Source organism: Equus asinus, chromosome 21, assembly GCF_041296235.1.
Source record: "Equus asinus isolate D_3611 breed Donkey chromosome 21, EquAss-T2T_v2, whole genome shotgun sequence".
NCBI classification, from domain to species: domain Eukaryota; kingdom Metazoa; phylum Chordata; class Mammalia; order Perissodactyla; family Equidae; genus Equus; species Equus asinus.
In genome coordinates this window covers 70,171,863-70,199,024 of record NC_091810.1, presented here as the reverse complement: position 1 = coordinate 70,199,024, position 27,162 = coordinate 70,171,863, and the positions used below count along the sequence as shown (strand labels likewise).

Here is a 27,162-nt window from a genome sequence, read left to right as displayed (position 1 = left end):
AATAAGTATTTATCCTGTAAATATTGAGAATGTATTTATTTGTATTTCAGAGGGCACAATACCATGTTTTTACTTTCAAAACACATTTCGGTAAATAGAGCACAAGAGTTCAATTTTAGCCATTCGATTCTCAGAAACCACTTCATACATCAGACAGTGCCTACCGTCTTACCCACTGTCCCCATCACTGTGCTCCTGCTTCCTCATAAGAAGAACATTATTCTACATACTTTAAGGAGATTTCACTTAGCATATTTTCTTAATGGTATTTTAGAAGTATTATCTGGTGAACTCTGTCATCTGAACAGCAAAATAGAAAAGTTAAAAAAAAGGCTTATCTAGCTGTGACTCATCTTTCTAAAATTAATCAGAAGTTATTATTTTTGTTCTTGTTTTATATCATACTGGGAAAATGAATCCACTGGTTTAAATTATAAAGCTAACATCATCAGGGGCAGCACAGGGTTCAAGGATGATCAGAAAAATCACACTGAACAACAATTTACTCTCAATTACATGCATTAGTAATGGAAGTAGTGACACAGAAAATTTCAAACCACTGCGTTGGTTTTGTAATGTTCATGGTTTTTTTTTTTTTTTTGCACTAGATTTCTTTTTATCTTCTTAACATGTTGTACGGATTAATATTTAAACAATTTTCTTTTGTTCCTTTAACCTACCCTAATCTAAGCAGGGAGAACATAAAAGTTTTACTTCATATTTCATAAGTAATTGTCGGATATCTTGAGTTAATTATTTGGCTATGAGATCATATGCTGGGAGTTATTCTGTAGTTATGATTCAGTGTCTGTACTAAAATTTTTAGGGGTCCCCTCCAGAACTGGCTGCTTCAGAAAAAATGAGACCAGGTACCATGTGTAATAGGAGCTTCCTGCCATCTCTGTTTCCATTTACTAATAGTTTACTTGCACTAAAATGTCACAATTTTAGTTGATAAGCACTTCATGCATTCCTCTTATAGGGTTATTTGTATTTTAGCAAAAGATATCAGAAGACTGAAAAACTGTAAATACCCAAAGGATACTGCTCCAGTATAGGGGGTTTCAGCCTAGAGACTGTGTATCTCCTGAAATTTGATTAGTAATTGTGCATATATTTTCATATACACCATTTTCTAGGCAAAAACAGTACAGATTCTCAAATGATTCACAATCCCCAAAAGGTTAAGAACCACAGCTAAAAAAGGGATGTAAGTTGACAAGGAAAAAAATCATCAGAATCCCTTTGGAGAGGTTGGCCCTGTCTTGGGTTTTAGAGTGAAGCAGGCCTGGGTTCAAGTCTGCATTATGCCATCCACTCGCTGTGCCACCTCAGGCAAGCTACTTAACCTCTCTGAGCTACAGTTCCTTTCTCTATAAAGTGGGGATTAAACTAGCGCCTATCTCATTGGACTGTTGTGAAGATTAAGCGTAATGTTGGTACAGAGTTTGGCACACAGCTGGCATACTGTATACTCTCGATAAATAGTAGCTGCCACTATTTATTTGCTAGTACTATTACTATTATTTGTTTTATTAGCATTATAAAACACACTGTGAAGTCAGAGGCTTTATCTACCAAGTAATAAGGCAGATTATTCTAACACTGCTTGCAGCTGACTAATAAAACAGGGACGTGGCCAATTAGGTTAATGATTAAGTCATCTTTGACCAAGTTAGAGCTAACCAGATTTTTTCTCTAAAGTGATCTGATTGTATTTACTTTAACTATAGGATATCTAACCTAGTCACATGAAATAACTTTGTATTTTAAAGATTCACGGGCCTTCTAAGAATTTCCTAAATTACAGAACAACTATGATTTCTCTCCTCAGGGGTTTTCATATGCATGTGAAATATGCAAGGATTCATATTCAGCTATGTTCAAGACAACAATTTTTTGTTGAAAAACTGATGCCTTCTCAAATGCCATTAATGAGACTTATTAGATATTACGGTACCTCTGTAGCACAGATTGCCATGCAACTATTAAAAATAATTTTGAGGAATAATGTTCAATGACATGGAATAATGTTCATCACACATTTAGCAAAAAAGGCAGTGCACAAAATTATGTGACGTCTGATCCCATCATTGTACCAGAATAGCACAGAAAAACACCTGGAAGGAAATACATCAACATTTCCATGGTGAGTGGTGAGATGATGGATGAATTTCTACAATGGGCCTTTATTACTCTTGTGACCAGAATAATAATAAAAGGTATTAAAAATGAATGGTTAAAAATAAGAAACTTGTCAGCAGTGTGATATCCCAGAAAGGGTCCTAGATGGCAAGGGCTTGGGTTCAAAAGAAAAGACACAGGCATATTGAAATGATGACCTCAGACAATTTACCTCCCCTATTTTGGGCCAAATATTGCTCCTTGGAATTGAGAAGATTTGAATAAATCATCTCTAATCTCTTTCCAGTCTGACAAATATAATTCCAGATGTATCGACACATGTTGCAGAAAAACGTTTTAGCTTTTCAAGCTGGCCCACAAATGGTAAGTGGTGCCACAGAGCACACGGGGATGGTGTCCTTTTATTTTTAACACTTCCCATATTGTTGATTATTTTTTAGAATAATAGGGATGTTATTGCTTTGATAATTAAGAAAAGTAAAAGGGAAAAACATTTGAAATGGGTAAGAGTTCTCAACATAAATATGGGGTCACAGACAAATTGCACAATTTGGTACATATGATGCCTTTAAAATGGGTTAACATTCTATTGACCTAAACAAATCAATCAAAAAATCACACAATCAATAACCATAATTCTGGAATAAAGGATTCAAGTCAAACAGAACAGACTCTTGTCATGAGAAGTAGATGGTTTTCTTAAGAAAGTTCTCAGAAGTGAAGTCCTTTGAATTAAAATGGGACTACCATTGGCAGCAATTCAGAAGGAAAGTATTGCTAAGATCATACCCTGGTCCAAACTACTAAATATCAGGAAAACATCTATGTGATTAAAATTGTTTTACAGTAATAAGTACCAAGGAAATCAGGTTACCTGAAGCCTCAAATCTAAACAGAACAAAATATGTTTTAAGCTGCTACCCCTCGGCCCTGTGTCTAAAACAAATGTGCCAAATCCCACTTTCCATGAGCCCTGCAAACTAGAGAGGGGAGGAAATTCTTCTGTGCTCCTGCCCGGATTCTTCCCCTGGAACTAGTGGGCTCTTTAGCTGCCAATAAGAAGTTTCCTCGAGGTGCTTTTTAAAGGACATTGAAAGGCGGCGGCAGCAGTGACCCAGAAGCCTGGGAAAAATAGCCAGTTTCTCAGGCTACAGCCCCACCCCCTTCTGGGCAAGGCACCGGCGGCGGCGGCGGAGTGGAGTGGTACCCCGAGCTGAGGTGCTTCTAGGAGTGAGCAAGAACAATTTCCCACCCCCACGATGTAAGCCTGCTCCTGTCACCGCCGTAGGGTTACACAACTTGGCCTCCCCTCCTGGACAGAGGGGCGACTCATGCCACCGTCTCTCTCCGGGCCCTGCTATTGACTAAGGGATTGGTTTGGGCTGATTTGTAAAAACTCGGCCCTGTTTTCTGTAGCGAGGGCCTGTGAAGAGGGGAGGAAGAAATATCTGAAACCTTAACAGAATGTTAAACGGATTAAGATTTCTACATAACTTTGCTAGTAGAAAAAGTGTTGGAGGGTGTGGGGACAGGCCTCTCTTCACACCATCTCCTTTCTAAATTTGATAATAATCTTTAAACACCCTGCTGATATATTTTAAAAGGCACAGGTAATTATATTACTGCTACACGAAGCAAGTTTAAGAATAAAATATGCTGTTTGGGCAATTTTCACTGTGATTAGAAATTGCTTCAAAAGTATACTTGATCTGGGCCTAGAGTCTCAGGGAAGACAAAGTACTTCCAAAGAATTAGAAAGCGAGATTTGAAAGCAGTCAGCCAGCAAGCATTGCCAACTGTTCTCTAAGTATTAATGAACACCCATGCATGCAAAACTACTCATTTCAGTCACATTGCCACCACCTAGGACACTGATGCAATAATCTGTTAAAATGCTATCCTTCAAGAAAGAGTTACTGACACTTGGAAAACGCCTGAGAACACCCTTAAGAAATGGTTGCCTTAACTTGGTAAATACGGTGCATTTCGACACCACAGATAAAGATAAATCTAGGCCACTACACTTTGGCCCAGATGATCACTGGTGATGACACAGTCTTTTTTTAAGTCTCACCTTAATATCTTATTTCACCTAACATGAATGCTATTACTTTAGCTTTATTTTAATTCATATTTACCGGATATATCTATGTCCATTTCATTATGTTCAAATGTTTTGAGCCGCTATGTTTTAGGTATGATACTTGCAAACAACACATAGCTGGAGCTTGTATTTTTATGCGACCTGGGAATCTTTGTCTTCAAACTGGAGAGTTTAGTTCATTTACCTTTTTAGTAGTTAAATATATATTTGGACATTTCAATTGTCATATTTTTTTGTTGTTGTTTTCTATTGACCACACTTTTCTTGGTATTTATTTTTCCTTCTTTTCTCATATCTACTGAATTGAATGATTGAATTTTCTTTACTCCCCTCCACTGGTTTGGAAGTCATTCTATTTCTATGAAAGTACTATTATTTTTTTTTTATTACATCCCTACCAAAATCTAAAGAAAATCATTATCTCTGTCCTTCTCTAGAATAACACTAGGACTGTGGAAGATGTTTCCATTTCCTCCTCACCCTATGCTATTACGTTCAGTAGTTAAGTTCTATATTATTTTTAACAAACACTCTTCAAAAATAGTTACTATTACTGTTGTTATTGTTGTTGCTGTTTGATCAACAGTGCTTATTTAGGTTTCCCATTGTGTTTACCAATTCCTTTGCTCAGTATTTTCCCCCACAACCTACATCTTTTGTCCTGGTTCAATTCTCTTGTCATTTGAGTACATCCTTTAGTAGTTCTTTCAGCAAGGTTAATTAGCCCAGTCTTATTTATCTGGACAGATTTTTAATTTACCCTTAGTTTTGAATTCTACTTTGGCCAGTACAGAATTTGGGGTTGACAATTTTGCTCAGTATTTTGAAAATCACGTTCTGCTGGTATCTTGCATCTCCTGCTGCTGATAAGAAGTTAGCTAGCTGTTTGATGGTGATATCTTTGCAAGGAATGTTATCCCTACCCCCTCACATTTGATTGGCTGCATTCTCAACAGAAGGAGCCTAAGCATGGATTTGTTTTGATTATCCTGTTGAACTTAAGAGTGTTCCTAGGCTGAACCTCCACGCCTTAGCTGTGTGCTAGGTGATTTCATCAGTGCTATCTTCAGGTTCAGTCATTTTTTTCCTTATCTATATCTACTCTGCTCTTTCAACAGACTTAAAATTTTTTTTGTCACATTTATACCTGCACATAGTTTAAAGTATCAAATAGTTTTTATAAGATTTGTTACGAAAAATGACTCTCCCATCTCCCCCTCCCATATCTTCCTCCCTAGAGACAACCACTCCAAGCTCTTTCATTTATCTGTGGAAAAGAAGACTTTACCTCCACGTTCATAATAACATGACTGTATTACATGGCATTTCAGTTTTAGGCAGTATCTATTTACTTCCCACTATGGAGGGTGAGAAGCAGCTCATTTCACTCCCTGCCCACCACACATGTGTACCATTCTGAATTAGTTTGTTAGTGGGTTCCTTCTGTTCATTTTCTCTGCTCTCTCTTCCTGATATTTCTCTTATTAAGACATTGGGATGACAAAACCGATCCTTTAATTATCTTGTTTTTCTTCTTCTCCTATTTTCTGGGAGATTTTCTCAACTTTATGTTTTGCTTTGTAGATTGACACGCTTGGGCATAATTCAAGGTACCCCTGACTCAATATCTTTAGGTCTTTCTTCTTGGCCTGCTCAAATTTCTCGGAGAAGACTGTTTACAAACTACTCCCTGTAGAGTGGAGACCTGACTGCCAGAGTTCTGGAAACTCATTGGGGAAGGAAGTCTGGGAGTCACGTGTCCAGTGTGTGCACATTTACTTAATTCACACACACATACCCCAAGCCTTTGCCAGGCTGACCATTACTAATTCTCCAAAACAGATCAAGCATCGTCTCCTCCGGGAAGTTCTCCATGATCTCCCCAGTAGACAGCCAACTGAGACATCTCATAAAACCCACATTTCCCCTCTATCTTCGCAGGTATCCCCCTGCCTCTGTAATTGCCCAGGTAGACATCTCTCCTCCTCCAGAACCAGCTCTATCCATTTTGAATTTATGGGCTCTTGGCACAGTTACCAGCATCTAATAAGCTCAATAGATTCATGAGTTATTAATTAATTCCCGAGGCAGCCCAGTTAAGGGAGCTGCTTATACATGCCGGAGCCATGCAGGAGCTGGGAAAGTACCTCAAGTAAACTCCACTGTCACGGGCCTTTGGCACCAACATTAGTCCTACCCCTGACCGTGCAACTCCTTAACAAACCAGGGCATCCCAGAGAAGCTTTTCCCCTCAGATGTCTGGTTTTCCTTATCATATTTCTAAATGTAAACCAGAGCAAGCATTCAACTTGCTTCTTAGGAGTATAATGAAATATCTCCAAAAATAATCACCATTGCTTTAAAATATGAAGGTTTCAGATAAATGAAAAAATCAAAATACATCGTTACTAAGGAAAACTGAGGTGTAAGGAAACCAGGCAAGAAATAGCTACTGAATATCAGAATACATTTTATTAACTTATGTAGAGGAAAGTGTTGAAGACCAACAAACTATCAACAGTTGTCGGTGCTAGTGAAGAGTGAGGTACGAGTAAAGAATAGAAAACACTTTGGGTAACTCACTTTCACAACTGCCTTAACTGTGACAGGCAGAATCTTTTAGAATCTGTATAAAGCTTCAAGAGAGCAAAGGAGAAACAACTGAACAATCTGATGAAGACCGGCTCTTCAAATGAATGAAGTCAATGTTTTACGCAGTTGTAGAATTTTAAAGTCAGAATATCAGTTAGTCCAGCCTCCCTGTCAAGGTGTGGATGCCATCCACGACTGTCCTTATAGAGGGCCACTTGGATTCCAAGAAACGCTCCCAAACCTAGCTCTGTTTCTGGACCCCATGACTGACAGGTAGGTTTCAATACTCTTGAGCCACAACGTGATCTGTACTAACTTTACTCACTGTTCCTAGTTTTGAGTATCACAGAAGTCGACACACTAGACACAAGCTGGATGCTTTACACATACTATCTCTTTTGACCCTTCACAACAATCCTATGAGAAAAGGATTGTCTCTATTTTGAAGATGAAGGAACTGAGTCACAGAGAAGTTGAGGATGTCACTAAAGACTCATAGCCAATAAGTGGAGTGCAGCCAAGAGTGGAGAGGTAGTGTCACGTAGTATTTAAGAACATGGACTCTACATGACTGCCTGGATTCCAATTCCAGTTCCACCACTTGACTAGCGATGTGACCTCAGGAAAGTTGTTCACCGTCACTAGATCCTCTTTATAAGGTTGTTGATTGTGAGGATTAAACGAGTTAATATGTGTGAAGCATTTGGAACAGTGCCTGGTACTTAGTAAGCACCCTGGAAGTGTTTGTTAGATATATAAAAGGATGGCAGAATTGCGAATAAAATCCAGGTTTATGTGGCTGTAACCAAGACCCTTCCACATGCTGATCTCTCAACATGTGGAAGGCAGCTACCACATCTCTGAAGTTTTTCTCTTCTCCATGTGCTCCTTTCTTCAATGGTCCTAATATTACCTGGTTTCCAGAATTCTTCCCATCCTTCTGGCTTATGTCTTCACTGAAAGAGTGGGACCCAAAATTGCCTCGATACCTCAGGAGATTACAGTAACTAATCTCCCTAGATTTGAGCAAGGTTGTTCTTCTAATGCAGTAGTTTCCAAAGCAGGGTGCCTGGACCAGGAGCATTAGCATCACTGGGGAACTTGCTCGAGATGTAAATTCTCCAGTTCCGACCCAGAACTACTGAGTCAGAAACTCTGGGGACGGGGCCCAGCAATCGGCCTGATTATGATGCAGCTCAAGTTTGAGAACCACTACTTTTATGGAACTTAAGGCAACAGTAAGGGTTGAGGCACCCACACTGCTTATCAGCTTATACTAGAATCATGATCGGTGGTCTCCTAGAATTTGGGCCTCCAATGTGTATCTAATGGAATGTTGTGGTTTAAATCCTCCTTTAGGCCTTCTTGATTTGGACCCACTGTTCCAGCTCCTCAAGATCTCCCTAAATTCACACTCTGTTGTTGGGCATATTAGCTCTCCCCTCCAGCGTTGTGACCCCTGAACATTTGACAAGCATGTCCTTCATGTGTTCATGGTGTCACCCATAATGTCCACAGAGCTGGGGCAGGAGGCCAGACGTCCTTGGCAGAGCGTCCTCCTCCAGTCTGATATTAATCCATGAAAACATTCCGTGCATATGGCTGTTCAACTTGTGAAATTTCTTAACTATTATCAGCCTGCATATCTCCATCTTGTCCAAGAGGACACCATGAGAGACTTGCTTTTCTCTAAAAACCTGTATGAAGTCTAAAAAAAAAAAAAAAATCTTATGAGTAGAGAAGTTATGGATATTCTTCTTAAGTTTCCCTTTGTTCTTTCCTTTTTCCCACTCTTCCCTCTCCCCCAACCAGGAGAAACAGGCCTGGAAGCCAGGCATACCCTCAGAACTTTCAGACTAAAGGCACAGCTCTGCTGAGATGAGTCTCTTTTAATTTTATACTACTAACTTCTTTTCCAGGAATTCCCACCTTTCATCATAAGCTGACAGGGCAGGATTTTTTTTTTATTACATTTTTACAGAATTGGAAATTGCAACTTAGAGAAGAAATTAAGCAACTTTCCCCAACTTCATATCAGCTAGTTAGTGGGGTCGTCATATTTATATTCAGGTTCTGTCTACCAAGGTTTATACTTCACCTATGTTATATTAATATTATTATGGCAGGAAATATAAAGAAGATGTTCAGATGATTTTTGAGAACTTCTTAACCAATCCTTCATATCAGAGAATACTAAATTCAATTACTGATGGTCAAAACAACACATATCCTAGCTACCAGAACGGTAATATCTTGTAACATCTACAGGGATCTACAAGAATCCCGGGAGGTATGAAGACACAATTCATTTTTCCTGAAGACTACCAGCCCCTGAAGAGGAAAATCAACTGTGCAAAGGGCTAGAACACAAAGCCAATTGTCTCCTACTTCTCTCTCTGCCAGTCTTCACAAAGTCAAGTCCTGGACTTGTTGAAGAGGTGATTCATCTCTCTACGGAAAGAATGCCAAAACCAACTGTACAAAAGATTTCTTTCTTAACATCCTTAATTCCTGAGGACCTTATAGTCACATAATGTAATGTCAGCAATTATGAGTTTTCAGGTTTGGCAGACAGTTGAATAATAATGGAAGGGAACAATACTCATGTCTTCCGACAGGCAGATTTCAAGAGGATCCAATCAAACCGATTGACAGAAGACTCAGTTTTACTTGGTGAAATAAGAAACACAGGCTCTGGCAACGTTCAAACTGAAATTTTACACTATTGTGCCTTCTTTGCCAAATTCTTCTGTCTTCCTAGCTTGGGAGATACAACAGGAGCTCACCTGTGATCCCCCCTCTACCTTATCCTCTCATATACAATCTATTTCCTTCCTGTTCTTCATGTCAGGGGGCTGGCCAAAGCTTCTGGAGAGGATGAGTACTATATGAAAAATAAAGTGGACCACAAAGTCCAAATGATAAATTACACAAATAAATACAATTTTGCCATTTTAAAACATAATAGAAAATAGTCTTCGATTTTATTTTGAGAACCTAGCATGTTCTTAAAACACTTCGAACAGTTTTGATATTTCAGTTTTTAAAGTACTATTAACGCTTTTTTGTACATATAGTCTCAGGACTCAGAAAAACAAAGAGACGATAAAAAAGTTCACTGTGTGCTTTGTTTTATGTGATATTCCACTAAACTTGCCAATGAGGAAACACTCTTACATAGTCTGTTTGATTTCTAAACGAATTTTCTGACTTACTATTGAATAGAAAATGAACAAGATTTCAGAACAAGTATAGTACCCCTTCAAAAGCACAGAACAAAAAGCCCAAGGCAACATAATGGGAGAATGTCTTGAGGATTTAACCCTCCTTAGGTATGGACACAGAGTAAGAAAATACAAGACACTCAGGCCATTGCTCTCTGATTGTGCTTCCATAGCAGACATTACCAATCAATCACAACACTCTTCACTGCTAAGCACAAAGATTTGGCCTTGCAATACTTCTCAAACACATCAACCACCAAAACCTACCTGAGTTGACACAAAACTATTTGCCATCCTGGGCTTTTTGGTACATCTACCAGATTTTTTAGAACTAATGGCTACTGCTTTGGTTCAGGTTTCCTATGTGGAAAAAAAATTCAAATACACAATACTTCCAGTAAGGATTCTATCTTTGATACTTTATAAAAAAAAAAATCTCTAATTTTTTGAAGGATCAGGAGACTGCTGTAGACCATGCATGCTATGTATAGGTAACTGTGGAACTGGAGGTATAGAGAGAAGTTTAAACCTCAAACACTTACAGATGGACACAGCTGATTCAACTGTGTGGGGTCATATCAGATTGGTGCATGTGGAAACATTTGCTTTTCTTACTAATTTGAAAAGTATATATATGAAATCTGTCCAATATGCTGTAGGTAGAAGAATGACTTAATACAATGAACTGTGCTTTTTAATGGAAAGAACACAACATCTATGATAAATCAAGGAAAACCACTACACTAATAGGTGGTTTCCTATAGCAAACGTTCTAAAAACAAAATGTTCTATTTGGCATGGACCTCAAAATTTGTCATGTTCTCATCAGTCTTGAGGGCAACAGTGCCACTTTATACAACTGTAACCATCATGCAACAAGAGGCAAGAGCCTGAAATATGAAGTTAGGATTTTTTTTTCAAACAAGCAAAAAATTGCTAAAAATATGTTATGACAAATATGAATAACTACAAGTTGATATTATTTAAATTAATGCTTTATTTGATAAAATAAAAATGTGATTTATGAAAAAAATCAAACCACACTACTGAGGAATTGTAGTTTACTCCATTTAGAAACAAATAAATGTAAGAAGTTATTATAAGTGCTACCATTTATAATAGCTCCAATATCCTTTCTCACATTGATTTTCAAATTATATATATTTAATATGTATTCATATATGTCCAACTTATATATAGTCATAAATACTTAAATTATGTAATTTGAATATATATATTCTCAAAGGGCTGTGAACTAGCAAAAAGATTAGTTTTGGAACAAAGAAACAGGATAGTTTAAAAAAAACGAGCAAAACCCCATACTAGTTTTCTCATCTTTCATAGCATGTAAAATTAATTCTAAAATTCCTCCCAAAACACAGCATATGGACACTATCAATTTTTTTCATTTTAATAAAACAAAGATTCTACATACAGTAGTTGACACACTTATAGAATAAAGAAAACATGCTCACAGTTCCTTAAAAGCATATTTGAAATCATGTTTAATAGAATATTGCTTTAAATAACTGGCTCGCGTCTTTCTCAGTAAACAATCATTTCATCAAAATCAGAGGCCCCGCAGATGAGGGGGGAAATTCAGAAGGGGCCTGAAAGAACACTGGGAAGCTCAGAAAGAACTTAGGTTCTCCCAGCTGCCGCTCTCGAAGGGCAAAGGCACGTTCAAAGACAACTCACAGTCTGGCACAGATCCTGCCTGCGAGATTGAAAGCACTTCCCTGTAACCGTGTCTCACCCTGGCATCAGCACCTGCCTGCACAAAGGGCCTCGGTTTCACCCCTGCGGACCAGTTCTTTCCCACACGTGGTGAAATCTGACTCGCCAAGGTCTGCCGGCGCCTCGGCTTCACACGGACCGTGCTTGAAGACGGACATGGTTTCCCTTCCCTCTCCGGGGTGTTGAATTTTTTCAGAAGGATTAATGCTACAAATTTAGACAAGAACACTTTGAAGTTTCGTGATCTGAATTTCTTTGACATTTAGCTTTGCAGATTTTGAAAAGTAAAGTTTTCATTTTAATTCATTGTTTCAGGGTGGCCGTCTTCAATCAGAAAGGCTAAAACAAAACATTAAAGATGAAAAATTCACTTTTCAGAATGCACAGAGCTACATGAGAGTTGAAGAAATGCAACTGATTAAACTTCGGAATAATCTTTTGTAAGTTTTTTGCATTTATGCTTCTGAAGATAGTAGAACTTAAAACTGCACTGCCACTTTGGGGACATCCTGTATCTCCCAGAACCTGAGGAATTTCTTTTGGGTTCAGAATTTTCATTCCCTTCATGTTAACGCATGTCCTTTGGTCAATTCACAGCTGTTTTTTCTTGCTCTCAAATGAGCTTTTCTTAAGGTTATTTTGAGATATTCGCTGATAGAGTACTGTTTTCTGAAATTGAGTGAAAAATTAAAATTCCTGTATTGTCATTAACTTGCAATTGAGATAACTTTAACATTCATATCTACTATTTAGAGATTTTACTTGCTCAGGAGTCTGAATTAGAGAATATAATCTCATGAGCTCAGGTGCCAGTCAACTGGCCAAACTTCATCAAAATGCACATGTTCAACCTTTTTTCTTTTTTAAACAGTGATCAATATATATAAGGAGATATATTAGGTCTTTATGACAGTCGTTTTCAAGATTCTTTTTTTTAAACTGTAACCCTAGCCAGAATTCCATTTTGCTATCGTGACCCAGGAGATACATATAAAGGTGTGCGTCCGTGTGTCTCACTGTGTGTGTGTGTATTTGCATTTTTCTAATGAAACAAATGTTTCAAGAATGTGTGATTTACTCTAATATTTTCTATTCTAGTCTTTTTTTCTTAAAACTTCTGCTGATCGTGACTCCTGTTACGTTGATTCAAGGCCCACTCATGTGTTGCTAGCCAAGTTGGAAAAACAATAAACTAGGTATCATGGGGTTAGTCACGACACACCAGGGTCACTCCAGTAACTGTTTTATGTGTTTGGAGTCCGCATATTTTTATTTACTGAGAAACAGGAAGGGAAAGGTAGAACCATAGCCAGTCTCAAACTCCAGTGTACGCATGAGTCCCCTGGGGTCTTGTTGAAATGCAGATTCTGGTTCAGCAGGTCTGGGCTGGGGCCCGAGATTCTGCATTTCTAACCAGCTCCTGGTGGTGTGGATAGGCCAACAGGGCACCGCACATTCTGAGAAGTGAGGGTGCAGAAGTCAGTCCGAGGGGACAGTGAGCAACAGGAAGAACTGCACAAAACACACCACCATCTTTTGGCTAAGGCTGCCAAGCAGGGCCTAACCCCTCCAGTGGCTCTGAGAACACCCCAAGCGCTTCCACAGGCTACACACACCACATTCAATGCGGCAAAAGATGGTGACGTCCTTCAGCAGGTCTCTGTCATCAACTACATAAGCCACTGCTCCGTGATCTTTACTGTTTCTATTCTTCATAACCAACCCTCAGCCAAAAAAGCAGGGGCAAGGCAACCGTGTTTCTGATTTCTTGGAAGCCCCTTTGGAGGGAATTACTTAAAAATGTGGACAACTAGATGAGGCAAAGCAGGAGCAGCAAGAGATGATGCCAGCAAACAAGAGTATGAAAGATTTATTAGATTTCACTTCAGAAAACTTGTTAAACTGTTAGACCTGCTTGTCAAGATGGACTGTGCTCATAAAATTCTTCTGAATGTGACAGAAGTAAACTATATTGTTCAACATCTGATTTCAAAATTCTAAACCACATAGTTAGATACTTGGCAATGTCTGGAGACATTTTTGATTGTCACAACTTGGGGGCAGAGTGCTAATGGCAGCTCGTGGGTAGAGACCAGGGATGCTGCTAAACATCCTACAATGTACAGGCAGACCCTCACACAAAGAATTTATCTGCCTGCAAAAATCAATAGTGCCAAGGTTGAGAAACTCTGCTCCAGGGAAAAATAGGGCATGGTACAGGCAAGAACAGAGTTATTAGGAGAGGGAATTCACTCTCCAGGATCAGTAGGCCCTCCTGGTGGAAGAGGAAGGTCTTAGAGAGAATGAAGACCACGCGCGAGAGAGGATGGGGCTGAGGAAAGGGGTAGGAGATCTGGCTGTGCCTCGTTTCAATGGATCGCCCTCTAGTAGATTTTAAACCAACCGCTGGTGGGGTCAGCTCCCCTGCTCTAGTTAAAAGCAGTCTGTACCTCCAGATAATCAAGCAGAAGTCCAAAGAGGCCAGCGATCCTTGGGTGGAAATGGGGGTTAGAGGCTGCCCCGTATAACATACGAGTGACAAGAGAGACTCAAGTGTAGTAGATGCTGTCGGTGCCCTGACCCTGTCTCCATGGGCACCCCTTCAGTGCCCACCGGCTTGTCTTCCAACTGCCAAAAACTCGCAGCCCTTTGCCTGGAGGCTGGCTCTTGGCTGCCCATGTGGCAGTGCTGAAATGCCAGGGAATCAAGTGCCTCTGGAGACAGTCTTGACTGATACCTGACAAGTTTTGGTGAGTAAATACCCACTCCCTTGCCTCTTGGCATGGGGTAACTATGAGACACATGTTCCACGCTGTCTCCAAGAGTTCTCCAATGTGACAAAGCTCCAGGTGCCCACAGTGGTAACTGGTTTGCTAACACCTCTTCTTGGCTGCTGTCCCTGCCCTGGCTTCCTTCCCCACCCTCCTATTGGTGTTTCCTTCACCCCTCTTAAAAATAACTTGCCCTTGAATTTTCATCTCAGGGTCTGCTTCTGGGAAACCCAATCTCTAATGGAAAGTCATTTGGAGGAATATTGGGCTGGCAGCCACTTGATCCTCAGGTTCCTCTGATGTAAGAGCTCTCTGGGTCCATAGTACCCCTCTCTTAGAGGGGCCGATTTTTCCATCCCTAAAGTCTTGAGCACAGAATCATTAGGCTTCTCTGAGCCGAAGGCTCTGGTCTCACTTCTTTCAGACTCTCGGAAACACAACTTCAGGCACATTCCTCTCTCTCCTATTGAAAGAATAAGCAAAACAACATCTTTTGCTCAAGAACGGCAGGGAATGCAAACATGAACCCCATTAGTCTCAAATGCCCCTAAACTTCTGCAAGACCTCAAATAAGTAACAACACTTGACTCTGAGAGGGAGGTCTTACTCTAGTGCTGGGAAAAGGCGAAGATGAAGAGCGACGACTGCCACAGTTCAAATGAAACTTTAATGAATTATCAGTGGGGATTTAAAACCACGAAATAGCAAAAATGGAAGAGTTATTTCAAAACAGTGCTACACAAAAAGAAATGAATTGTAAACCCCTGCAGGATGATGTTAAATCACTCATCTTCCATGTAAGCCTCAGAATCTTAAGAAAAAAGAGTCTACAGAAAAGGTAACAGTTGAGAAAGATGCCACAGAGGCAATGTGTCCAAGGGGGCTCCTCACATCGGCAAAAAGGGCATTTAAAAAGCAATGTAGCTTGACACTTTCCAAACAGTCTCAGAATGTCCGTCATCCTGCAGAAACTTGAACCCATTACCTAAGGAAGTCCTTGCTGTCATACAAGTTGAGGAATCAGGCTGCCAACTTGGGTCTCTTTACAGTAAGCCATTCTTAAGGACGTGTCTTTACAAATCCTCAGAAGCCACTGTTCTTGGATTGTGGGTTTTTGCTGGGTTTCATCATTGTAGAGAACATCCAGTTTGGGGCCCTGATTTCTTGCCAACTTAGTTAAGGAGACGGGAAGATCTTCTATCTCAGTTCTTATGTGGGGATGGCTTTTTTTTAAAGAGAAAAGAACAGCAGAGCTTTTCTGCTGGACAACCTATTCCCTTATTTATAATGCAGGACAGCAGAGCCTTGTAAGTGTATATTCTGGTTCATCTGAGGACACACGCTTGTTCATTTTAAAATTAGATTCATCCTAATTATATGAAAACAGCCAATGTGTGGTTGGTCAAAACAGCAGGAAAGCATTCCTCAGCGCCTACCTGCTGGGCCCACCTTCTAGACGCCACTACACTTGTTTAACACACAGTCCCTGCCCTCTTGGAACTTCAAATCTAGCAAAGAAATATCCATCTCATTGACAAATATGAGGTTTGGACACAGACCAGTGAAGAAATATATATAGTAAGTGACTAAACATGTAACATTACCTTTGGACAAAGGGGTGAGGGAAACTGTCATTGAAGTGGCATGTTTCAGCAGGGCAGAGCCAGATCTCCTGCCTTTTGGACAATAATGCCCCACACCTCCAGGTTTACTTCACACAATCAATTTTACAACTTTTTTTTAAAGCTTCAGTACATGGTTGTGCATCCTAGTTGTTAGTTTTAGTTCCCTATGTGAACTGCTGCCACCGTATGACAACTGACAGACGGGTGGTATGGTTCCATGACTGGAAAACGAACCCAGGCTGCGGTAGTGAGAACGCTGAATTTTAACCTCTAGACCACCAGGGCTGGCTCTAAAACTTTTGCAATAATAAAATGATAATAAAATTGTTTTCCGTGTATGGAGCACTCACCAGGCACTATGTCCTGGCTAAGCCATTTATAACTATTATCTCATTTAATCGCCTCCATGATACTGTGAAGTAAGTACCAACATTATTTCCATTGCACAGATGGGTGACTGAAGTTCAAAGTGGTTAAGTAAGTTGCTGGAGAGAGCACAGCTAGGAGGTGGCAAAGCCAGGCATCTGACTCAATGCCTGTATGGCCGTGCACCACCCCAACCAGATCCCCTGATCTCTCTCTCCAATGCCCCAGCTCTCAGCCAACGCAGGACCCAGGACCCCAAACTTCCACCCTCCCCACAATACACTTGGCCAATAAGGGAAAGGGTGGGGTCTCTTCTCCATTCTCTGTGAGAGGACTTTAAAATAGGACATTACTGGCACTCAGTGGTTACCCTGAGTCCTGGAGACCCCAGTGACGGGCCAGTAACAAACTGGGAATTATTCAGAGACTTATTTCTCCCCCATGATGGAATATCAAGAATTAGCTGGATTCTATACCCGAGAGCCATTTATCAGGATCAACTTCTTAATATTCGAAATTTAACTTTTCAAAAATATTGCAAAATATTTTTAAAAATAGACTTGTCGAGGGGCCGGCCCAGTGGTGCAGTGGTTAAGTTCGCAGGTTCCGCTTTGGCGGCCAGGGTTTGCTTGTTCTGATCCCGGGTGCAGACGTATGCACCGCTTGTCCAGCCATGCTGTGGCAGGCATCCCACGTATAAAATAGAAGAAGATGGGCACAGATGTTAGCTCAGGGCCAGTCTTCCTCAGCAAAAAGAGGAGATTGGCAGCAGATTTCAGTTCAGGGCTTATCTTCCTCAAAAAAATAAATAAATAAAAGACTTGTGGAGTTGAAGACAGCCCTACCTAGGCTAATCTAAAGGCACACAATTATTTCTTTCTCTTTACATGTCCTCAGCATGATACTTCTTATCACTGCTTGGTCTTATTTCTTAACAATCCAAAATGCATGTGCCCTTTGCATTTCCTTACTTCTTAGAAGATATTTTCCTAATAATTAAATGGTAAGGTTTTCAGAAAGGTAAAATACGCACAGTTAGAAGGAAAGAGCTTCTTTGTTCTTTTCACTTACTTCACTTTTATTATTCATGCCCCTCTTACATTTCTTTTGCTGGAGGCACTTCTATAGGGCTCCTGGCTGAATATTTGATAAAGCACGTTTACAATCTGGGAAGAAAATAAGCAAACATCCTTTTTGTCTAAAAAAAAGTGTTCTCGTTGTAGTAAGCAATGATAAGTAGGATAAATAGTAGGAAAATTGGTATTTTTAGTCAAGATATTATGTAATGAGCCATTTATTTAAACAGTCTAAAGCTCTGTAAATTTATTCCAGGAAAACGGCTTCGATACCTCAATACCTCTGTCAACACACCAAGAATTGGCTCTGGTTTCTGCTCCCTGATACCTCTACTTTAAATTTTAGTTCCTTTTTTAAAAAATCAGCACATTAATGATGTGCCAACAATACCAGGATTGATCAGCAAGCTCCCAATATTATGTGCATATTAGGACCCACATCGATCTAATAAGGAAATTAAAATGATGGTCAAAGTCTAAAAGAAAGAACCAGGTCTAGCAAGATTAAAGACGATGATTAAACGAAGTGAAGAGACAGAATTAGGTCAGATAGGAGGGTGGTGCTGCCCCCAAAAAGTAGAACTGGTTTACCTCATTGCTATAAAGATGTTTCCATCACTGGCCAATGGCTTTAAAAGTAGCAAGACAGTGATGTGATGAGAGCCACATAAGAATTAAAAAACAGAGTAGCACGATGTGAAAAAGACAGCTCAGTGACCACCAAATAATTCTTGCTAACTACAACCCACCATTTGTTTTTGTAAATAAAGTTTTATTGGTACACAGCCATACCTACCTATTTACATATCACCTATGGCTGCTTTTGCTTTACAACAGCAGAGTTGAGCAGTCTCAACAGAGATCGTATGTCCTGAAAAGCTGAAAATATTTATTATATGGCCTATAAAAGAAAATGTTCGCCAACCCCTGAGCTAAGGAGAACTTTGAGGTTATCTAATTTATCTACTTTTACTGTTTTATGATTAAGGAAATTAAAGCTCAGATAAGCGAAGAGACCTGTCCAAATATTTTTATTCTTAATTAGGTGGTATTTCCATAATGTCACTCTCATTCATTCATTCATTCATTCACATTCTTCACCCATCTCTAATCTTGATCATTAAAGAAATAAAACCCCTATCAGTCAGAAAAACAACACAACATTAAATAATTAATCTCAACATAAGAATGTCAATGCTAATGCAATATAATTGTGTAGAAGTATGTTTCTGTCTGACATGGGAACCGTAGGCCCGTATATACAATAGCAGAGAAACCCTTGAAGTCATATTCAGCTACAAATAGGCTGTGAGATGGTCTTTCATTTAAGCTTCATTTGAAAACATTTTAAAGAGAATCTATCATGTAATCTGCTTTCAAATTAAACTTGAAATTCCCCCAAATGTAGAGCCAGCTTGCTAAGAATATTCAATATTGGAATTAAATTAGAAAAACTTTGCTGCATCTTGGAGAAAGTGAAATCTGTTCCCAAAGACTTCATGGCAACATATTACTGCCTCTGTCCCTGCAGCCATCCTCTCTCCGGAGAGTGTGGATTATTCTGAGTCTCTCGCTGGGCTCATCATCTCCAGTCTCTCTCCTACTCAAGGCCTATCCCAAAGAACTCTTTTAAAACAAAAATTTGATTTGTTGAACATTCTTCAGTTTCTTCATGCTATCAAGACAATGTCCATCTTCCTGATTGTGGCCAGGAAAGTCTTCACCAGGTGACTGCTGCCTGCTCCCACAGCCTCATTTACTGTCCTTTGCACATCAGTCAGATTGGGCTCTTTGCAACTTCTGGGCTCCTTGCAATTCCCCAAATGCTCATACTTTTACCCTGCTCCACACATTTGTATATGGTGTTCTTTCTGCCTAGAACTCTCTCCACTTCCCACATACACTGTACTTACTCCATCATAAAACTTACCAATATTGTAATTGACTATTGAAGTATTAATTCTACCACCAGTATGAATAGCTAATATTTAGGAACACTTAACTGTAGGTCAAGTGCTACATGATTTCATTTAATCTTCACATGTTATAGATGAGGAAACTGAGCACATGCAAGAAAGCCAGGTGAAGCCAGTATATGAATCCACACATTCCTACTCCACACTCCAGGTTCTTAACTCTGCACCAGTGGTTTTCAATGGGGTTGATTCTGCCTCCCAGGAGACATTTGGCAATATCCAGAGACATTTTTGATTGGTGCAACTGGAGTGTGGCAGGAGCTACTGGTATTTAGTGGGTAGAAGTCAGTGATGCTGCTAACCATCCTACCACACACAGACCATCCCTTCACAGCAAAGAATATCTGGCCCCAAATGCCAATAGTTTAGAGGCTGAGAAACACTGTTCTACACTAAATCGACTCCTTTAGATTACTCCAGGAGACTCTGGGCATCTTTACAGCAAGGATTTTTAAATGTTAACCATGGTATCTTGGCATCTACCATACAGCCTGGCACCCAGCAGATGCCCAATGCACATATGATGGATAGTTGATTGGAGGGATGAATGAATTGATGGATGGATGGATGGACAGACTCCAGAGGAAAAACAGTAAGTTAACTTATTTTAAGGTTTGGCTTTTGTGGCAACTTCAATAAAGATAAATCTGAACACATATTCTTAATTAACAGTAAACAAAGGCATGTAGAGTAGATTCTAGAGGATGCCTTCACCTTAGCAATACCTTATGTTTATGAACCTATAGAGTGTGAGATCACATTAAAAGGCCAAATGCCTGTCTTTTGTTTTCCACAAGGCCTCAGATGGACTAGATGTTTTTCAAATCCCTTACAACTACTATACTACGGGATAAATTGATATGTTCATCATCCACATAGGCCATAATTTAAATTATTTTTCAAAAGATTTTCTGTGTAAGGTTCCGCTGGTTCCTTTTTTTAAATTAAAAGACAAATAATACAAGAATGTACAACCTTATACTTTCTCCAGTTGTAGCAAGAATTCAGATACAAATACATTATTCTAGAGCTCCAGATGCTGGAAGCAGAGTAGAAATTACAGTGAAGCTTAGCTGAAATTCAAAAAGTAAACTAAAACACATATGGCAGAAATAAACCATTCTCTGGCTTATGTAAATTAATACATCTGAATATCAGAAATTAAGTCAAGAAAAGATATATTTTACAATGACAATATTTTAAAAGTAACAACCATTTAGCATGATTTGTACATCATGGCAAAACACTTCAACAATGGCAGCATTAGTCAGTATTGAAGACAAACTGATGGTTTTTTTGTGAAAAAGCAAAAAAGTTCCACTGTGGGGCCAGTACTCCTCCTTTGAGTTGTCATGTATTACGAAATGTAGTCAGAGGTTAAAACGAATGAAAGTAATTTTTCAAAGTGTAATACTATGAACTATTCCTCACAACCTCTTGCATTGAACTTAACCCATTTGAGGTTTTACACACACACACACACACAAAATCAAAGAATATGGTGACCAAATCAGGTTGCTATCTGCTTTGCCTCTTGGAGATTCATAATGCACACTAGCATCAAAATAGGTTCTGAAAATTCTTGCATTAATTTGTTAAACTCTGGATTTTCCAAACATAATTAACCACAGAGTAACATAAGTAAATAGTAAAATAAGTAAAAAGTAAAACAAGATGAGGACCTGCCAAAATATTCAGGAGTATGGAGAAGGGACTAAAAGCGACGACAGGATTTGTGGCTTGGGACAGCAGTGTGACTGTGGCATTTCTCACCGTGATTTGGAAGCTGGGCATGGGAACCAGAGCCGAAGCCAGAGACAAGCAGGGCCTTTTATGCTGTATGTGAGAACCTGACACACACTTGTCATAGAGGCAGACTCTGCAGGTATGGATATGCAAGTTGGTGAGCCATTTGTGACCCAAACCCAGGAATGTCATAATTCGTTATCATCAATCATTATTTTCTGAGCACCTATTCTATGCAACCATTGCTGAAATTTGGGAAAACAGAGTCTTAAGAGAAACAAATAATAAAGGGGGAGAAGTATATCTGAATCATCTTGAGACCGCTGAACAATATATGTCACAAGAGTCAAAATACTCAATGGGTTCCTGAATGTCACAGTCATACACTGCACCACTAAAACCATGACTATCTTCTCCACTCTCCTTATCACAAACATTCCTAAGCCTTCAGAGGAGTCACGCAAGTGTAGCAAGTATATTTCCCAAGTCAGGGAGAACTACCTGCTGTCAATTTGCATTCCTTTGCCCAAGCTTTTGCTTCAATCAGCTTATCACTCCCAGCTTTCTGAGTAAATCCCTAAATTCTTAATTACAGAGAGAAGCCATGATCCCTGAAGGCTCTTTTTTGGAACCAAGAAATTGAATGAGTAACTTAATTCAGATTAATCCTTTCCTAGTTGTTATATGTGCCCCATCTACAACCCACTCTCAGAATACACACAAACACATGCTCACACACATATGTGTGTGTGTGTATACATAGCCATAGGTACATATACCTATAGATATTTATCTATATATCTATATTAGAGTATCTGACTGTCATGATGGAAAGGTTATAACATGCTTCCTGGGACAGACAGTCAAGGTTCCTGGGTCCTAATTCCAGGCTCTCTTGACTTGCCATTTGGAAAAGATATCCAAGCTCACAGCAGAGCTCAGTTTCTTACTCAATAAAAATAGTACTGCCCAAGAAGAGCTGCCAGTACATAAAGTCTCCCAAGTCCCTTGAAATTAGGACAGTATGGACCAAACAACATTAGCATTGACTGTAGATCACTATTCTAGCTGTCAGCTGGCTAGATTCCTGAAAGGAGGATATGGAAATACATTACTCGCGACTCAATGATTTGGATACTACCTCCACCAGCCCCCCCCCCACTTGCTTAAATGTCATAATTGACTAAAGTTTGGAAATTAAGGTGGAGAGAGAACATCCTTAATCAGAGACTCACTGGTCTAAACATATTGAATCCCACACCACTTGGCTACCAAGAGAATCCCAGGTGAATCCCACTGCAATTTACACTAATACACATGGGCTACTGAAACCATAAAACAATTACCTCCTCAGATTAAAATAACTTTATGTCATCAGGGGGCTGTATAAGGGGTCTCAATAGGCATATCCACTACATCACATGGAGACAAGTGCAGAATCCTTTTGTATTAATATATGCACATTGTCTCACACATCACTGGGCTGCACACTGAGCTGCAAAATGACTGGCAGGGCCAGGCACATAGTAGGTACACAAATTTTTGTAGAGGGAATGAGGAATCAAATCAAGTAATCAAAACATCTCTAAATAAAGCAAGAAGTTAACTTGCCATCCATTGCTCAACCAGCTTGGACATGAGAGCAAGCCCTTCTAGCAAAATACCCAGGGGTGATATGGACAGATAACGCAATCCAGGCAGCAAACATTCACTTTGGGCAAAACTAAGTCAGAAGATGACACTTAATACCAATATCAGAAGAAAAAGAGCAGCACAGCCCCTTCTCCCCCTCCAACTCATCATTCCAACAAGCATTTCCCTGTGCCCAGATGTCAAACTCTTTGCTAGGTGCCAGAGAGCCAAAGAGGAATAAACTCAGAGCCCCTCATCACAATTTAGATGGGGAAACAGAAATGGAAACAAAAACCAAGCTGCCCTGCAGCATGATAAGAGCTCTACAGAGGAGAGTACAAAGCATCGAGGCTACCTGTTCAAGGCTACCTGTTCAGAGAGTTTTATGGCCAGAGGGTCATTTTCAAGTACCTGGCTGTCCTGTCCTCTCAGGTTGCTCTAGTCAAAAGCTTGGCTGAGACACTGGATATTTGAGAAAGTCAGCCTAAAGAACATGTTAGCCATTCATTCCTCTAGGTTTTCGGAGCTCTATTTCTGCACTGGGGACAATTGCCAGAATCTCCACTGCTGGACCACAGTAGCGCAGGCTCCCAAAGATAAACTCCCACTGGGTTACTTTTCATCATGATACCTTCTGCATTTTTTATTCCCTTGAGGGTTGGTAAAGACATGCTCATATAGAGAAATTTACCTCATTTTCTGCAGAATTTAAGTTCAACTATTGGCCATTATATGATTTGATATTTCATAGAAGTATCTACTAGCTGCCAGACACCATAGTCAGCACTCTACAAATGTCATCTGATCTATCTTTACAACTTTAATGCATACCTGCCACCTCCCTTTTTTCTGTTAACTTGGCTACTAAGAAGCTCAAAGCTAGATTAAATACTCAAGCAAGAAGCTCTTAAGATTTCAATTTAATTACCTTTACTCCTCTCTAAGATTTTGATTTTTCTTCCCCTCTCGTTTTTACCAGTCTCCTTATCTTGTGGGATTTTGACCACACATTTACTCAGCCACATTTCTGGAAGTTAATACTCTATAAACAAAAACGAATTACCATAATCATCAACTGTAATCTCCTTTTGGTCTCAACTATCAATACAGTTTCCATGAAGAGCTAATTGGACAGGCACTCCTTGGGTATCACACTTCGGTCGCTTGAAAACTCAGATAATGCAATATTTCCCACAATTATCTGGTTCAAAATCTGTTTATGAAAGTGTGAAAAGGAGCAAAGGTGAGAGTTGACTAACTTAACTTACAACATAGGGTAACCACCAGGTTATTTCCAAATCTACTACCAAGAACGCTTTCTATCTTGCGTTGGATCCTGACACTTCCATTGAGCCCCTTCCCAACCATCACCTTTATAAACCAGTAATACCACTGCACACCCTTAGTTCCCTTAGGGCTGCCAAGACCAGAGGCACTGCCAGAACCTGCTGAGTGAGAAGGCACTGCTATCACCCAGTGATGTCTGTTCCCTGGAATTTCACTCTTAGTACTGACAATGTCTCTGGAACTCATAAAGAGTCTGCTGAAACCCAGGGAGCTGAAGGTCAATGTCTTCAGGGAATCAAGGTAACACCTAAGACAAACTGCTGCCAAGGACTTCCGTGCACTCAAGGCAAATGCCCGCAGGAAGAACTCTCAGAAATAGCTCTCACAAAAAAAAAAGGAAGAAAAGGAGATAAACAAAGATTGAACCTTATAAACATGGCACTCACACCTACACAGGCACAGATCTTGGTGCACCCAATTGGAACTTACTTAGGATGCTTAGACAGGTATTTTGGGGAACACAATGTTTGGGCACAATCATTCATTTATTTAACAAAGATTTACCCAGCACCTACCGTGTGCCAAGCACTGCTCAACATGCTAGAGAATCAAGAGTGAATGATGCAGTCAAGACTCTTCCTTATGGATTCTATACTCTAAGGAGAGACAGGTATTCAGCAAGTACCAATGGAAATGAACAATTCAGATTGCAAATAAGATCAAGGAAGAGGAAAAAAAGGAAATAAAAAATTGTGATGGTTCTGAGAAGAACTGGGGGACTGCCTTTGCTCAAGTGGTCAAGGAAAGGCTTTTAAAGAAGGTGACACATAATCTAACACTAGAATGACAAAAAAGAGCTAAAGAAACCAATCACTTTTACTCTGATTTTCATCAAAAAGATGAGCTTACTAAAAAAAAAAAAGAGTGCGATCCCATTTGTGGTTCCCCACACCCCAAGCTTCACACACCGCAAAGACTCCAGCAAAGAAAAAGAACCTACAACTTGCTCTGCTCTTAGGGGGAATTTAAGAAACCACCTTTTCCCAAACACACTAGATTAACAAGAAGTTATCTTAATTCATCTCTATAGCAGAATTTACTACAAAGAATCTAGAAGAGGAGAAATGGAATGTTTATTCCTCTTGTAAAATCAGTTACTTTATAAAACAATATTCCACAGTCAATGAAAGTATGCCTTAGCCTTGGAATGCCAACAGGAATTGCTTTGTAAGAAAATTAGTTCTGTGGCTATATTCAGTATCATTTACTTTTACTCACTGAAAAACAAAAGCAAATCACATTTACTAGCAGATGGTCCCACTTCCAACATACAATAAAACTTTCAAATTCCTTAAAAATAAGATTCTGACAGTACTTGTTTAACATTCATAAATAATAAGTGGTTGCTCACCAATGCCTTCCCCTATAATACCCCAAACAAATCACTCACTATTGGATCTCTGTTAGAGTCAATTAAAACACTAGTCAACTGGCATGAAAACTGCTAAAAGCATCCACTGCTCAAAACACTTTTCATCAAAACACCTTTTTCTTTAATGTTTCCTGGTCTCTGACTTGTTTCAGAATAAGAGAGGTAAGCAGAAGTGAATTAGGGAGCAGATCAGTCACTGTAAAAATTCAGAATGAATCATGGAATATTTTGACTAAAATGCAATTTTTATTACTTTGTAATCCAGTGCATGCTATATATTATTACAGTGTAAACAAGCATACTAAACTAAGGCCAAATAATCTAAAGATATTGCCCAACAGGTCTACATTACCCAATGCATTTACCATTATAAAAACTGTTGTGCTTTGGTATTAATACACTGTCCAAGGAACGCTTAATTTTTTGAACTTCAAAACAAGTCTTTAAAACCGAATCTCACTAGCACCTAAGACCAATAATATGCTAAGAGGAAGACTCTGTTTCGAATTTATTTACTGATTAGGCATAGTGTTTGAATCTTCACAAATTCTAAATGTGCGTGGAGAGGGGAGGATGAAGAGTCTGAACTTGTTATTCAGGTGAACTCTTTTTCTTTTACTCACTTCACGAATTGCTATGCTTCTAGAATCGTCCTTTAAAATTTCCCATTCGGGGAAAATTACACATTTAACCTTTAATAAATAAAAAAAACTCACCCCACCCTCTCCCCTTAAAACAAATCAGAAGATTTAAGAATTAGCACTACCAATAATCCTACAATGGTTATGGGGAAATCCTCCTCCGAAATGACAACTGCAGCTCAGAAGGACGAAACCCACCAGGAATTAAAAAAACTCCCCCAAATGAGTACTTCTCCGAGGGGTGGCGGGGGGCGCACAGCTGGCACAACTGGTATCAGAACCAACTCGAGGCGACCCAGAAGATGCTGCGTCAAGAGAAGCAAAGCAAAGAAGCGCGACCCAGGAGGCTGGCGAAATCGCCACTGATTCCCTGAGGAGGCGGGGAGAAGCCAAGCCGCCAGGCACCGGCCACAGCGCACGCCAACATTCAGGATTATTCCCCTTTCCAAAACCCGGAGTTCCGGGGCAGGAGAAAAAAGGGGGATGGGGCACCCACAGTCCCTTTAAACAGCCTCCCCCGCCCCTCGGTGTCTGCCAACCTTTTCCGAACCCCTGTGTCACAGAACTTCCTCATCATGGAAACTTCCACTAGGTTCGGCGCTGAGGATGCCAAACTCCATTTCACAAGGAGCCTGTCAACAGCTGGGCTTAGGGTTTGAGGAATGGAGCGGCTGCGATTGGAAGGGGTCCCCAGCCACCCCGTTCTACCACTGCCCACGCTCTGGCTCCCCGACTGCCGCCGCGCGGTGCCCGAGCACGAGAGGGCACCTCCTCCCGGCCCCAGGGCGCAGAAACCCCGCGCAGGCAG

The 27,162-nt window shown here is 39.9% G+C and overlaps 2 protein-coding genes across 9 annotated transcripts in view; one reads left to right on the top strand and one right to left on the bottom strand.

The window, feature by feature from the left end:
* LOC106823892 (collagen alpha-1(XII) chain-like) overlaps positions 1 to 27,162 on the top strand; it is a 39,055-nt gene that overhangs the window by 7,693 nt on the left and 4,200 nt on the right. The window contains exon 1 of the transcript XR_011496421.1: positions 1 to 27,162. This exon is cut by the window's left edge and continues 7,693 nt beyond it. The gene's annotated coding sequence lies outside the window, so the exon portion shown is untranslated.
* THRB (thyroid hormone receptor beta) overlaps positions 1 to 27,162 on the bottom strand; it is a 361,115-nt gene that overhangs the window by 332,676 nt on the left and 1,277 nt on the right. The gene's annotated exons all lie outside the window — the stretch shown is intronic.